This window comes from Schistocerca gregaria, chromosome 5 (assembly GCF_023897955.1).
Source record: "Schistocerca gregaria isolate iqSchGreg1 chromosome 5, iqSchGreg1.2, whole genome shotgun sequence".
Classification (NCBI taxonomy): Eukaryota; Metazoa; Arthropoda; class Insecta; order Orthoptera; family Acrididae; genus Schistocerca; species Schistocerca gregaria.
The window spans coordinates 606,168,614-606,185,932 of NC_064924.1; positions in this window are offsets into that span (position 1 = coordinate 606,168,614).

A 17,319-nucleotide genomic window follows, 5' to 3' on the forward strand; every position below is an offset into this window, starting at 1 on the left:
CCGTTAGGCCGTCTTCCGCTCACGCCCCAACATCGTGCAGCCCGCCTCCAGTGGTGTCGCGACAGGCGTGAATGGAGGGACGAATGGAGACGTGTCGTCTTCAGCGATGAGAGTCGGTTCTGCCTTGGTGCCAATGATGGTCGTATGTGTGTTTGGCGCCGTGCAGGTGAGCGCCACAATCAGGACTGCATACGACTGAGGCACACAGGGCCAACACCCGGCATCATAGTGTGGGGAGCGATCTCCTACACTGGCCGTACACCTCTGGTGATCGTCGAGGGGACACTGAATAGTGCACGGTACATCCAAACCGTCATCGAACCCATCGTTTTACCATTCCTAGACCGGCAAGGGAACTTGCTGTTCCAACAGGACAATGCACGTCCGCATGTATCCCGTGCCACCCAACGTGCTCTAGAAGGTGTAAGTCAACTACCCTGGCCAGCAAGATCTGTCCCCCATTGAGCATGTTTGGGACTGGATGAAGCGTCGTCTCACGCGGTCTGCACGTCCAGCACGAACGCTGGTCCAAATGAGGCGCCAGGTGGAAATGGCATGGCAAGCCGTTCCACAGGACTACATCCAGCATCTCTACGATCGTCTCCATGGGATAATAGCAGCCTGCATTGCTGCGAAAGGTGGATATACACTGTACTAGTGCCGACATTGTGCATGCTCTGTTGCCTGTGTCTATGTGCCTGTGGTTCTGTCAGTGTGATCATGTGATGTATCTGACCCCAGGAATGTGTCAATAAAGTTTCCCCTTCCTGGGACAATGAATTCACGGTGTTCTTATTTCAATTTCCAGGAGTATATATATATATATATATATATATATATATATATATATATATATATATATATATATATATATGAGGTATTGACATATATTCCAAAACTATTAGTGCGCTGTAAATGCTAAAAAATCAAGACACACAGTCTCAGTGTACCAGTTAAGCTATCACAACAGGGAGACATCAGACCACTAAAGTACAAAAGAACTTACTTGCAACTAGTGGACCTTATAAAAGAGGTCTATCACCCACTAACAAGAAAAGGATGTGGGAACAATCAGAACTAGTAATTGCAAAACTCACACTCTTCTGGAAGGAAGAAAGGAAGATTAGGGTGTAACGCCCCGTCGACGCTGAGGTCATTAGGGAATGAGCACAAGCTCGAAAGGATTGAAGGAGATGCAAGGAAATTGGCAGTGCTCTTTCCTAGGACTTGTCCCGGAATTTTCCTGTAGAGATATAGGGAAATCATAGTAAACCTAAATCTGAATGGCCGGATGTGAATTCGAACAGTCATTCTCCCGAATGCGGGTGCAGTGTGCTAACAACTGCCCTACCTGGCTCGATACTCTTCTACTACCACACGTAAACAGCAATACAAACATTGTGAAAATACTGATTACTCTTCAGATCAAATACGTCACTCATGAGTTTAGGTACGAAACCCTCACCTTTCGCCGGCCGGGGTGGGCGAGCGGTTCTAGGCGCTACAGCCTTTCTTCTACTCCTCCCACTACAACCACATTCTACTCGCCCCATGATTATTAGATTTTCATCTTCCCTTACGTATTGACTTATCCATTCAGTATCGTTATACACTATATCGTCATCTTCTGCTTGTGACATTGTCGTGTATACGTGAACTAGCGCTGTCGGTATTGGCCTACTGTGGAGTCTGATGAGAACAACCCTTTCAGTGAACTGCTGACAGTAACTCACTCTCCGTTCTACCTCACTATTCATAACGAACTCCATTATACCATTTTCTGCTGCTGTTGCCGGCCACGGTGGTCTCGCGGTTCTAGGCGCTCAGTCCGGAACCGCGGGACTGCTACGGTCGCAGGTTCGAATCCTGCCTCGGGCATGGATGTGTGTGATGTCCTTAGGTTAGCTAGGTTTAAGTAGTTCTAAGTTCTAGGGGACTGATGACCTTAGAATTTAAGTCCCGTAGTGCTCAGAGCCATTTTTGAACGTCAGCTCTCAACAAATTGTCGGTCTACGCTATTTGCTTTGAGGAAAGTATCCATAATTGTCACCAAATTATCTCTACACCTTTTCATTTTTCATATTACAGTAGCTATTAAGCAATATCTTGATATTTGTTAACAAACTGGATTGTTTGATATCATCAGTTTTAGTCGTAAATATCATGTAATTCGATCAAAATGTATCATTGAGCGTAATAAACTCAATAATTAATTTATTTCCTCTTTGGTGTATGATAATAAACGATGCTTTGGGCAGTGTTCACTGTACAGCAGCTTTTCCGTGCAGCGATTTGCTAATAGGTGTAATATTGCAAACCTACTTTTCCGATATACGTCATGCGCTTATCCCAGTCTAGTCTCTTGAAGAAATACAAACGGCCGTCCCACAAAATGAAGTATCATATGCTGCAAATTCAGTGCTGTAACTAGCTTTGCGAATCAAATTATCACTGCGAAATACAGAACTACTTACCACAGGATGCTTAGTAGGAATGAATCTATTCCTTTCGTTACCGAATTAATCATCGGTCTCACTTCGAGGAAGAAATTTGTGAGATCGTACAGCTTGGATCACAGCATTGGACCGTAGTGAATCAAGAAAAATAGGAAACTGTAACACGAGGGAATCGAAGCGTCTGAGATGTGGTGATAAAGAATAATTTTGAGAAATAGCTAGACTGAAAAGGCAAAGAGTTGAGAGGTTCTCCGCAGAACCGGCGAAGAAAGAAAAATATGGAAAACACTGGCAAGAAGATGGGACAAGATTATAGAACACGTGTTATGGCGTTAGGGAATAAACTCCATCGTATTAGAGAAAGCTGTTGAGGTTACAAACCGTAGGGGAATAACCTCCATCGTATTAAAGAAAGGTGTTGAGGTTACAAGCCGTAGGGGAAGACAGATTGGAGTACGCCGAGTAAATAATTGAGGACGTGAGATGCAAGTGGTGATGGTAGCAGAGGAGAGGAACTCGTGGCGGTCTGCATCAAACAAGTATGAAAACTACGGACTCAAAGATAAAATTTTTAATATGTTTAATTTGTTATTCTTGTCGTAGTTTTTGACACAAACAGCAACACAAGACTTGTTAAGTACTCTAAATATTAACACCCTGCTACTGAAGATAGTAAAATCGTCACAGGGTACTGTGAAGTACAAGAAAACAGAATAATTCAGCAAAAGATATACAGTAGCTACCTGTTTAACTGTCGACCATGCTGCCCTCCTAACTGCCTATAGTACGTTGTATCACTCCCTACGTGTCAGACAGACGTGAGGCATTGGTCTCTAGATGGCGTTGGTTGGAGTCCAAGTATGCACCCTGGAACCATTCTCTGAAAGAAAGCCATTCAGCCATCGTCGTGCTTTGTGTTTTCATCGAATTTGGTGTGTGTGTCATCGTGCGTCATCGAGATTTTCGTTGCCCGTCGTTACCGCGTACGTTCATCGACTGTCGTGCGGCAGCCATGATGTGTTGCAGCCTCCAGTCTTCGCCGCTAGTGTCCTAGCGTCTTTGCCGACCTCATCACTCGTCTCAGCTATCTGGTCATCGCTACTGACATTTCTCTGCCTTTTCGGCAGCACGTTTCGTCGTTTCTCCCAGCCTCGACACAGCTTTTCTCCTTTCATCCTTTATCTACCGCTTGTCACCAGGTAAGCCTATTAGGCGTCACCCCAGCATCCCCTATGAGACCAAATTTATTTACATCGTTCCGTTTATTGTTCCCACTGTAAGAAACTATAGCTGCTCCTTTCAACCACTACCTCTCCAGTCTGTTGGCTTTCCTCTCGTGATCATCGACCTACTCTTGTTTAAGGATTGTTCCATTGTTTTGTCAGCATGAGTGGCTGCCATTGCCAGAGAGTCACGCTCCATTAGTGGTGGCGTACTGGGTTATGTGTACCTGTCACACCAACTTCTGGTCGCCACCCACGGTTTCATACTGTGCTTCTTTCTTCTTTCTCGCTACAGTTACTGTCATGCTCATTGATTTCGATGGCTTCCGTGGCCAAATGGGCGTGGTAGATCTCCACAGCTAGATCCTGCGTGTTTGCGAGTCTTGTATTCGCGACTCCTATGGCAACAATACCTCTTGAGTTGTAATAGATTTCTAGATTCACCATTTAAATGCGGTACCTGACATTTTGCAAATGGACTTCCACCGGATAGTTTGCGTTCTGCTTTCAAGGGTCAACCTGTTGAGATTTTTCAGCACCTTAGTGAAGCACTCCCATGGTCCAAGCAAACTTGTGACATTCGCGCTGCCCTTCTTTCTATAGCTAAGTCCAATATCTCCTGTTAGTTCCACTTTGTATGGGTAACACATTCTCGTGTATTATACTACGATAAGTCAGATATTTATTTTATAACGGACACCCTTTGTAGAGTGACTGCGTTGTCCCAGTGTCGTTTCAATTAACCGAACTCTACGATCTGCTTCAAAAGAGGCTGAACCTATGTAGGCATTCTATTCCGTATCCATGGAAATTGTTACACTAAGGTATTTGTAAGCGGTGGTTTGTACGCATTGTAACTCGCTGATGTCGTGGCCATACGAGACTACGCTTTTTTCGTTTTCTGATATGCAAAATTTGCATTTATAAACGTCAACCAGTTTATGTATCACTTTAGATATCTTTTCAACATATGACTGAATATATTACACAGTTTTTTCAGGTAGTAATTCGTTACACGCAACTGCAGCATCTGCAAAACTCTGCGATTGTTAATATCGTCTACAACGTCATTAATTTACTAACAGCAAGGGGTGAACCACGCTTACCTGGGCCACGCCTGAAGTCACTTGTTCATCTGTCGACGACACTCGGTTAAACATAACTTGCTGCATCCCCCTCCCCACCCCCCCCCCCCCCACCCCCCTCACCCGAATCCCAGAAATCCTCGTACTATCTTGTTGTTTCCATGACACTTTGTAGACAGGACTTCCACTTGAAATTGTTTTCCTTTGAGGGATAAAGACAGTTTTCACTCTAATTTTCTATTCCACTCGGTTTATTGTTTACTTTATTAGAAAACAGTTTTGAAGTCTTTAATGACATCATTTTCGGACACCTGTATCTCTACACGATGTAAAAAAATAGTCATGAACGTGGCCCATAAAATGTGAAATATAAGAAAATATCGAGTACCAATTATGTACCACAATCGTAGCATAATCACGAAATTTCGTCGCAGTTCTGGACATTTTGGCATCAGCTGTATTATGTAAGGAAATCATACCTATTGGTGACACATGAAAATCTGAGCTGGACTCGGACTCAAACCCGAAATTCCTGCTTATCACGACTGGTTGTCTTAACCATCTCGGCTATCTGAGCATGTTTCCATGACCGACTCCAACTTCCATATGGTATAGTGTCTGTGACCGCATTGCTAACAGGTTAGTTGGAGTCCTACACCAGAGTTAATGAGACAAAGGTGTTACGCCGGAAGTCTGGGTTTGAGTCTCAGACTGGCACAAATTTTCATGTGTATAATTTCCATGCCTAATACAGCTGATGTCAAAAATATTCTCAATTGCAACAGAACTTCGTAATATTACTTCAAACAAGTACAGTGTTCCTAGGCACAGTCATTGACCTATATCATTCAAAAAATATTGCCACTTGCATAATCACGGTGTACAACAAGCGAAGAACCCATACTGTCACTGCAGCTGAACACTGTCAGCCTCTTGCTCGCTACATATTATGTAGATTACTCGTCCAAACCGTTCACCTTCCGCAAATAAATTTACGTCTCACTAATTTTTCAGTATCCTTATTTGTATATTTCATACTGTCGTCTTCACTTCAGAAATTCAACTTGATATAAATGTTGTGAGCCTAATGGTTTCCCTGAAGCATTTTTTTTTTTTTACTTTTAATCCACTTTGGTCTTCGTAATTGCGAATGATTCCGTTTTAACTTCATGGAATTTCAATATTTATTTTGACAGTTTCGACAACGTAAAAGCAGTTTGGCTAGAATCCAACACCCCACAAGATATGTGATAGGCTTCACCAGTTTATTTTGCTGTTTCTTTATTATGCCATTTCTTCCTCTCCTTTGCTCTTCTTTATATCATCTCCACGGCCAGTTTGATCATATCTTTCCTTGGCACTTGCTTTGCCAGGAACAAACCGCAAGTTATTGTCCAATAACACTCTCTTGTTCCTCGCCAAAAAGAACTTGGCACGATGGCAAACTAGTGATCTCATATATTAAACTATTCTTGACTTGTCAAAATTCGGATGATTCTTCCGTCCAATATTTACGTTTATTTCCACAATATTTCCAAAATGGGTGCCCAATTCCTTCATTGCGTGCGCCATTGGGTTTGGCGCTGGATAGTAAGGAGATCCAGATCTGCCTTAATCCATTTCATTCAAGAAACTGTTTCAAAATCTTTAACTTAAACTGAGGTCAGTTTTCATTTAAAATGAAATGCACTCTCATAGTGTTTCCGAAATAATTTTCTTGCAACAGCCTAACCATATCATGTGCACTGGCCTTTCTTTACGGATAAAGCTTTACAAATTTCGTAATTAGTTCTTGCACCAACACTGCCTGCGTAAAATTTTCTTTAGGCCAAAGGACGGCCATGGCGGTCATTTCTCCAAGGAGCTCATGTATTAGGTGGTGCATTACAACCTCATGCCTTCTCCTCAGAGCCTTGTCTTCCCGGTACATCTCATATGCTTGTAACAGTTTTCTAAGTCGTTTTGACATATTTCTCAATTCATCTGTGGCGTGGGTTGGAATGTACACTTTCTCTTTATACACGTTTAGTTTTGTTCTTCTGTAGAGAATTTCGACATGCAACTGATTCTTTTTATTTCTGCAATGCTCTTGCATCTATTTTTCATTAAAAAAAAAAGAGTCGGGAGCTTTTTCTACCTTTACGCTTTTTTTAAATTACTTCCTAATCAATTACTTTTTTTCCACTACTTTAATAAACTGCATTCAGATTTCTTGACCTACAGGCTGAGAAACATCAGGAACCTTGATGCAGGGGAAACAGTATTCCCCCTCCCTGATATACAATGTACAATCTTAGACATAAAAACTGACCGCCGGCCAGCCACCACAGAGACTAAGTCCGAGTCGTTCACTTAAGGTGGCCAATACAACTGACCGCCCCTGACAACGCTAAGTCCGGCTGTTTGAGCAATCTGGCAACATTGTAAGATGCGGAAGTGTCAGGAGGAAGTGTTGTCTACTTTGCTGCTCAACCTCTGTAACAAAAAAAAAAAAAAATAATAAACTCAGTAAAGGAATCAACGATCAACTTGAACAGATGTCTTGTGAAGTCCGCCCAGACCAAACGCAACGAACAATACAGAATAAAATGAAAAAAAAGTAATCGACGTGCATTGTAAACTTATAGTCACGTGTACGAGTCTGACTGTATCTTTTTTATTTTTTTATTTTTTTAACCACATTTCGGCCCTTATCTAAAGTTACGAGTCTGATTCACATCGGAGATAATTCGCTTCACTTTCTACCCACCAGTAATAACAAATACTTCCAGAAACAATTCCGCAGGACAGCTCGTGACTGCGTCGTGATCACAACAGCTTACGCTCGAGCGTTTCCTCGCGCTGCAGCGGCTACCGGCCACCGGCCAGACGCCACCATCCGCCTGAAATCGGGCACCGCCCAGGTGAACACGACACGACGCTGTCAGTTTATGTATCAGCTGTCATCTTCGAATTTGAAGTTCTAGTTATCATCTTGCAGTTACGCATTGTAGATAGCACACTTGAAAATCATGAACTACGGTTAAGCGTTGTAAAATTGGGTCGCAAGTGGAGAAAGGTGTAACATCTGCAACTGATATCCTTATACTACATCTCAAGAGAAAATCACTCACATTATTCAACTGAAATGACACGATAAAAATTCGTAATTCCACTTTTGTTTTTTGCCGACGTATTTTTCGTTGATGTGAATATATAATTTTATATATGAACTGCAACGTTTTCATAATACTTGAATATGATACAGGACATGAAGTAAATATAGACCTTCTCGAAGTCAAAAGTCGGTAATATCCTACTAATTCGTGTTGAAATAGACACAATCGTCTTACAGATTCAGATAGACTGCCGTTGTGATGTTTCTGTAGTAAGTTAAACTTAATATATATTGTTACAGTGAATTTTTAATTGCGTTTTGCATTAGTTTATTAAACACAATAATAATAATCAAAAAGAAATTAATCAGCAAACGTATATTCTTTCAGAATATCTAAAACAATCTGAAATGATAAAGTAGTTTACAAATTTTGTGTTTGTAGAAACCTACTGCTTCTAACGATGTCATTAAACCAGTGTAGTTTGAAGAGCATTTTTGTCTAGAAATGAGTTGCCTTGGCGGTTGATCGATCAAGGGCGGGAAAAGTAAAATTTTACAAGTACATGATCACAGGAACAAGTGCCTGAAAGATGACATCGCTATCAATACAAGTGCTCGAGAGATTACTTCCCTATCAGTCTCCTGGATAGTTTTGTTTCTCAAATCAACAGAATGCGTTATAATGTAGTAGCACACATGATGTAGTTTCGTCGGTCGATTTTCTTACACTGCGACCAAAAGTTGTCTCAGTTGTTGGCAACATGTTCCAGCTGCGATGGACACATCCTTGGTGAAGAATACGTAGTGCAAAACACACTTTTGGAAAATATTATGTTCACACTATTCTTTGCTCGAGTTTAGGTCTTTTAATAGGGCTCAGTCTTTCATATATTCTTAGGAAATTAACGATAAAGGCATCATAACTCATCACCAATAACAGTATTACATAGGAATGCTCAATGAGCGATCTGATGACGTTCAAGCAAAACTGCAATAGTAGTTACTCAGTTGATTTTTGTTGTTTCGAATTAGAGCATGCAGTACTCTACACCAGGCTTCAGAACCTTGTCTGTTGAATGCAAATGTCGCATGATGGTTAAATGCTAATCCATTACTTATGTCAGTAGTCGAGACTTCCTTAACGTGGAAAATCGTTCATGCCAGAACGATCTTTGTTGAATAAAGAATATCTTTTCTTTGTGTACTTTTCAAAAACCCACTAGCGCTACACACAATTCAAATATTTCCAGTTGCTTCCTCTGCATTCACATCTCTATTATACCAAAAGTAAATTCTTGCAGATGTTGCACCTTTCTCCACTTGCGACCCAATTTTACAACGCTTAACCGTAGTTCATGATTTTCAAGTGTGCTATCTACAATGCGTAACTGCAAGATGATAACTAGAACTTCAAATTCGAAGATGACAGCTGATACATAAACTGACAGCGTCGTGTCGTGTTCACCTGGGCGGTGCCCGATTTCAGGCGGATGGTGGCGTCTGGCCGGTGGCCGGTAGCCGCTGCAGCGCGAGGAAACGCTCGAGCGTAAGCTGTTGTGATCGCGACGCAGCCACGAGCTGTCCTGCGGAATTGTTTGCTGGAAGTATTTGTTACTACTGGTGAGTGGAAAGTGAAGCGAATTATCTCCGATGTTCAATTAGACTAGTTAGACAAGGGCCGAAACGTGGTAAAAAAAAAGACACAATTGGACGCGAACACGCGACTATAAGCTTACAATACACGATGATTACCAATTTTTTGTGTGGGTATCATCTTCCCCTTTTCGCTGGTCCTCTCGCACTGACACATACCGCACTACGTTCTGAACCGATGTGTATCATGTGGCGGGCGTATACGTGTTGTGCGCGTCAGGGGTGTGTTTATATGCATACATTCATGTCTAATCGTCTGGGACACTTCTGTTTGCCCTACCCTGTATTAATACCAAATCTTTCCCATTTAATGTTAGTATCATTAGTTTAATTTCATAGCACTAGTCATTAACCCGAGCAATACGAAGGAACTTTCCATAACGCACGTTATCAAGGGGAGTGGCAGGGGGAGGGGGGAGGGGGGGGAGGGGGGGGGGACCTCGTGCCAAAACTAAAATAAATTAAAAAACCAATCGTTAATTGCTGTTGGTGTGTATTAACGACATAATTTTTAAAGAGGTGCTGGTGTGTAGTCAGGGTCCAGAACTGGAAATACCTTGTAACACACTATCAATTCACTTTCAATAAATATACTATCGACTTTATGATAGCCACAGAAATATAAAAGATCCAAATTTCGTCCATTGTTGGTATCCTTTACTCTCAACATTCTTTTTAAAGAAATGCTGATGTTATTAAGGCCCTGAATCTGGAAATATTTAATACATCACTCGCTGAGAAAACTAACATCTCCTACTGTGACTTAAATTTTTGAGTTGCGTTTAACTGATAAATTTAAAACATATATGGAATCTGGTAGAAGAATTCATTAAAAACAATAAATACTTTTTCAGAATTTTAAAGTGTAAAGAATGCGACAAGATGACCATGCTTTCAAAAGGTAGCGACAAAAATACATCTCCCTCTTCGTATTCTGAGGGTCAAAGAGGAATGCCACGTATTGGCGACAGCTCGAGTCCAGTTCCAGCTTCCAGTAGTTGCTCTTTAAAGTCCGGACTAGGTAATTACTTCTCACATTTGAAACGTTACAATAATACCTCCATATTCTTAGGCTCATCCTAATATGACGCAGTTGTGCAATTAATTACTCATGCATCAGTCATAAGCCGTATGCTACATCCGTGCTCGACACAAACAGATTATAGTATCCACAATCCTATCTGTCAGTCATGTCTTCTTCCAACATTATTTGAATTTCTGGTTCTATTACTTCCCTCCTCACAGGCGGGAGCGTGTAAGGCTTTGTGTGCAGTAATTCGTGTTCTCTGGCATGGGATTTACGTACATATACCCACATTTTGCCTATTTTCTTGGAGAGTTCCTTTTAAAAACCTCTGCCATTTCTAATCGTTGCACCTCAGATAGTGCAGTAAGCTTTCCCATCTTTTTCTCAATTACAGCGAATGTATTAGCTTCCATAGTGGCGAAATGCTCGCTGCGATTACCTTCGTTCCTTCCTGTATTGTCTATATCATTTCTCTCCCTTCACGCAGAGGCCTCACCTCTGTACCTGCAGAAACCTCTTAATCCTTTTTTACATAATTCTTAAAATTTTAATTCCATTCTTCTGCTGTACTTAACTGCTAGTTTCTCTTTACAAAAATACAGCGTTACTCATTCCCCTGTGGAAAAGTACATCCCAAGCACAGAACTGATGTGTAATCCTTGAACAATTAATATATTCTTAAAAACCCATTCACTCCAATTTTAAACCATATTAAGCCTTGCCCCTTTATTGGTTTACTCCTGTTCCGTATTGCACTAAATTCGGATTCCATTAAATGTTAAGTCTGCAATTTTTTAACCTGATGTAGCTGCGACAACATTCGCCTCGCTGTCTGAGAATGTTAAAATACTTTAGTTTATTCCGTATATAACTCGTAGGTATTAACGCTTCAGTATGTACGACTTGGTTTTCGTGTAATAGATCTTGCTTACACCTCTCTGGTCTTCAAATTCTATGGTCATAATCGGTGCTGACCCGTATCCAATGTCAGTTTCCAGCCGGGTTCTATCAGAATCTTGTTTCAGTTTTCTCATTCCGGATGTGTTAGCGCACATTCTCCAGGATTATTGTTTTCTGGCGATTGGTTCAGTGACCACCTCCTATCATTCACAAATTTGCGACGGTCATTTCGCCAGCGTCTTCCCTGTGTGAACTGATCTGAATACCTTGGTTCTTTACTTTTCCTTTAATTATTGTAAACATGGTTGGGCGGTCATCGAATTTGTCACACGTATTCTCTCCCTGATAACTATGGTTTCAGGGTACCTCGTGGTTAGAGTTACGCTCTCTATTCTCTTTTCTGTCCCCTTCGTTCCTCGTGGTCCCCTCTTTCCATATCGTTTCTGCCTTATCCAGAACTGAACATAATTTCACTGGGGCAACAGAAAAACCTTTGCACGTACGGACAGTAGTAATTATTGAATTACAGTCTCCATTATTTCTTCTTCGCGTATTGGGTAAAATAGTTAGAATTGTTTTCCCACTTTTGTTGATATATACGTTCATGATTCCATCACAACGTCAGTGATAATTTTACTGTGTTTATCTGGCGGCCAATACATCTTCAGAAAAGTGCCTTCCAGTAACTGTTCAAAGCTTCCGTATTCGTCGATTGCTCTGTTTCCTCAGGCAAACGATTCTCCTTGCATAAAGCCAAAGCAAAAAATCGTTTTCTTCTGTCAATCCCGATTTAAATGAGATGCATCTTTAAACTGTCTTACGATGGCAGTCGGATGGACCTTGCCCGTTGGCTACAATGACTGAAATTTAACATACTTGAATAATTATTATTCGCTATACTACATGTGGAAACTTCAAACATGATGGAAATTTCTTCACGCCCTTTCTCTTTGTACCTTTCAAAATCGGAAGTTTCACGTTTCCGGATTTGGCCACATCAACTGACAGACCCCGTTTGTTTCTGTGATTTCACTATCTTGTTTCCTATTCTGCTTGACCAAAGTTGTTATTTCTGTGCACAAAATTCTGCTTTCTACAAATTCCCTTTCCAGCCCTTGATCCTCCCCCGCAGTTGTTTTTCTGCTTTCCTCTAAGTGCTTGTCGACGTTCTGTCATTACTCTCAAGATTTTCCATGAGTCATCAATCACTGAAATTCTCTCACTTGTCACAAGTAAATCTGTTAATCTGCAATCTCTGTATTTAATAATCTGCAGAATTTGCATTACTAGTTAGTTACCGGCATTATCTATTATCGGTTCACGATTACTGATGGGTGTCGAGATCTGCACTACCAACTGGTCACTAATTACACTGTGATTTCTGATTCCAGAATCACTTTCCTATCCAGAAAATTGAGAATTTACTGAGATCCTTTCTGTTACTTGCGCTCCCGGATTGTTTTCAATCACACTAACCAGTACGTCATCGCTGGCTGTTGACAATGCGAAAATAACTTCGCCTATCATTGTTATTCACGTTAACTGAAAGGCATCACTGTCCTAACCATTATTCCTAGATCGTGTCTATTCAACATCGTCCTACATCCTATACAAGGAGAAGCTATGCGATGCTGACAGGCTTTATCATTCGTTGGTTCTACAGGCCGTCCTCGAAGGTTGCGTGATGTCAGGGTACTATAGTCCTCGTAGCTTGAGAAGCGCGGTGACAGCTGGCACCGCAGTTTCCATTATTCAAAACGGAAGTGGAGTGGGCCAGAAAATGGCTGGGCATGGAGAGGCGTGACGCAACTTCCCCTCCCACAGTTCGAACGCACGGCGGCAAGGGCTACAGAGCCTAACAATGCCGCACCATGCATTGCAGCACTCTTCTTGGTAGAGATGTTCGGTGCTTCGACCATACTATCAATCATTTTATTCACTGGTATCATATACGGACCATTGTCGCTTTCCCTCTCAAAGTAAACACATAATCTGTACATAATTCGCTTGCCTGAGATTTCAGCGTGACTCTTTTTCCGAAAGTGCTCTTCTCTGAACTGCAGGAAGCCATTTTCCAGACACATAGCAGGAAACTCACAGAACCAGTGTAATACACACGTACATACACACACATACACACACACACACACACACACACACACACACACACACACACACAAACACTATATCGTTGCCACCGTAACGTAAACGAAACCTCACGATCTGACTGGCCGTCGTGGACGTGCCCACTTTTTCTGTGAGAGCTCTTCTCCCACCGTACAGAGCACAGCACTTATCACCATCCTGCAGCAACCGGTTGTCTGGAATACGTATACCATTTTGTTAGCACACCAGACCAAGATGATGTTTCGTATTTAGCAGTTGGATGTTTTGAGGGCTGATCGGTTAATTAAAAGCAGAAGGACTGAGATACAATTAGACTTGCGATTTTAACAACATTTTTCCCCAACACAATTCGATATTCATTTGCCATTAAAGAACTATTTAACAACAAAGCCACTTTTATACGAATATTTTACAAGATACGCTACAGAGAGAAATCGGACTATGAAACCTACCGACCGCATGTCAGGCTAAGAGAATGGTCGATGAGCGAATCGAAATAGCGGACGGAACAGAAGTTGAAAAAGAACTTTTGCTGGAGCGTAAGGATAGTCGCATCGTGCACATAGAGTGTCCGAGTAGGAATGAACAACATTGTCGAATATGACCGGAACGATCATCTGAAGTACACCACTGGCGTTTAAAGTCGCTACACCAAGAAGAAATGAAGATGATAAACGGGTATTCATTGGACAAATATATCATACTAGAACTGACATGTGATTACATTTTTACGGAATTTGGGTGCATAGATCTTGAGAAATCAGTACCCAGAGCAACTACCTCTGGCCGTAATAACGGCCTCAATACGCCTGGGCATTGAATCAAACAGACCTTGGATGGTGTGTACAGGTACAGCTGCCCATGCAGCTTCAACACGATTCCACAGTTCATCAAGAGTAGTGACTGGCGTGCTGTGACGAGCCAGTTGCTCGGCCACCATTGACCAGACGTGTTCAGTTGGTGAGAGATCTGGAGAATGTGCTCGCCAGGGCATCAATCGAACATTTTCTGTATCCAAAAAGGCCCGTATTGTAGGATTTCGCAGGGATCGAGTGAAGGGTAGCGCCACGGGTCGTAACACAACTGAAATGTAACGTCCACTGTCCAAAGTGCCGTCAATGCGAACAAGAGGTGATCGAGACGTGTAACCAATGGCACCCCATATCATCACGCTGGGTGATACGCCAGTATGGCGATGACGAATACAGGCTTACAATGTGAGTTCACCGCGATGTCGCCAAACACGGATGCGACCATCATAATGCTGTAAACAGAACCTGGATTCATCCGAAAAAATGACGTTTTGCCATTCGTGCACCCAGGTTCGTCGTTGAGTACACCATCGCAGGCGCTCCTGTCTGTGATGCAGCGTCAAGAGTAACTGCAGCCATGGTATCCGAGGTCGTAGTCCATGCTGCTGCAAACGTCGTCGAACTGTTCGTGCAGATGGTTGTTGTCTTCCAAACGTCCCCATGTGGTGACTCAGGTATCCAGACGTGGCTGCACGATCCGTTACAGCTATGCAGATAAGATACCTGTCATCTCGACTGCTAGTGATACGAGGCCATTGGGATCCAGCACGGCGTCCCCCCTGAATTCACCGATTCCATATTCTGCTAAAAGTCATTGGATATCGACCAATGCAAGCAGCAATGTCACGATACGATAAACCGCAATCGCGATAGGCTACAATTCGACCTTTATCAAAGACGGAAACGTGATGGTACGCATTTCTCCTCCTTACACGAGGCAGCACAACTTTTCACCAGGCAACGCCGGTCAACTGCTGCTTGTGTATGAGAAATTGGTTGGAAACTTTCCTCATTTCAGAACGTTGTAGGTGTCGCCACCGACGCCAGCCTTGTGTGAATGCTCTGAAAAGCTAATCATTTGCATTTTACAGTATCTTCCTCCTGTCGGTTACATTTCGCGTCTGGAACACGTCATCTTCGTGGTGTAGCAATTTTAATGGCCAGTAGTGTAAATAAAACTGTCTGGGTGAACATGGGCCGCCTTGAGATCTGTTCATCTTCCCTACTATGGAACACATCCCTTCTACTGACCTCGTGTCCATACCTCTATGTCCAATAGACTGCTTTGTTTCGGCTGATCGTTGCTGTCATATCCCTGAAAATTGAGTATTTCTCCTAAGACACCCTGTATATCCGCAATGTCGACACAACCCGTTACTTGCTAATTTGTTCCTACGAATAAACAAGGTGTCGTGTGCTATGTTGTGAGTACAGAGCTTACACAACGTACCTTACCCTGACGATACTCCAATCATCTTCCCATTTCGCCACGTTCGGGAAGAGCCCAGGCTACGCCACAAGCATACCTACTCCGCAGTTGGTGGCAACACCGCCCATGGCTGTTCTCATCTCGAGTTAATTGTCCGCAGCTCGTGGTCTCACGGTCGCGTTCTCGCTTCTCGAGGACGGGTCCCGGGTTCGATTCCCGGCGGGGTCAGGGATTTTTACCTGCCTCACGATGACTGGGTGTTTGTGTTGTCCTCATCATTTCATCATCATTCATGCAAGTGGCAAGATTGGACTGAGAAAAGTTTGGGAATTTGTACGGGTGCTGATAACCGCGCAGTTGTGCGCCCCACAATCCAAACATCATCATCATCATCATTATTGCGTGTTTGCAAAACACTCTTTCTGACAGTCCGGCAGTGGGTGGTATCTTACACCGCGCACCCTGCCAGCAGGTATCAGAGTAGCCCCTTCCTCATACCTAGGAAACGACGCCCGTTCTAACGACCAACTGCATTCTAAACATTTCCCAGAGACCTACATTCCACACATCTAGGTAAGACAAGGGTTAGAGGCTGTAGAGTCACAATGATGCTCTGCCCTCCCCCACCTCCTCATATTGAGGGCAGTCTGTTTGTAACAGTGCTATCTGTATCGAAATCAGACCAGACGTGGACTGACGGCAACCAAGCGTCAGCGCTTCAGGTCTGGCATTGCAGCCGCCCAGCCACAGACAAAGGGACCGGTGAGGCGCTCCCGCACAGCTGTCGGCCGCCGCAGGGTCCGCAATCCTGCATGTCAGAGGCGCGCTCTGCGCGCAGCTTTCTGGACAGCTCCCTTGACTGGCCACGACAACCTCCTGTTAGTCTGTGTTGCCTGCAGGGGGCAAAACATTGGCACCCTAGAACAGCTCTTAGAAGGCAACGATGAAGCACACAGTCGCGGTAGCTGCGTGGCTACAATATGGACGTTTGTCCGTCTAACTCCAGTAATGTCTGGGCTGCTGCGCCAACTAAGCTCCTGCATGTTACTTACCACGGTGTGGAGTACGCGTTGTTACAAAGCAAACTGACGCCACAGTGCTGGCCGCTGTGGCCGAGCAGTTCTAGGCGCTTCATTACGGAACCGCGCTACTGCTGCGGTCGCAGGTTCGAATCCTGCCTAGGGCATCTACATCTACATCTACATGGATACTCTGCAAATCACATTTAAGTGCCTGGCAGAGGGTTCATAGAACCACCTTCACAATTCTCAATTATTCCAATCTCGTATAGCACGCGGAAAGAATGAACACCTATATCTTTCCGTACGAGCTCTGATTTCCCTCATTTTATTGTGGTGATCGTTCCTCCCTATGTGGATCGCTGTCAACAAAATATTTTCGCATTCGGAGGAGAAAGTTGGCGATTGGAATTTCGTGAGAAGATTCCGTCGCAACGAAAAACGCCTTTCTTTTAATGGTTTACAGCTCAAATCCTCTACCATTTCTGTAA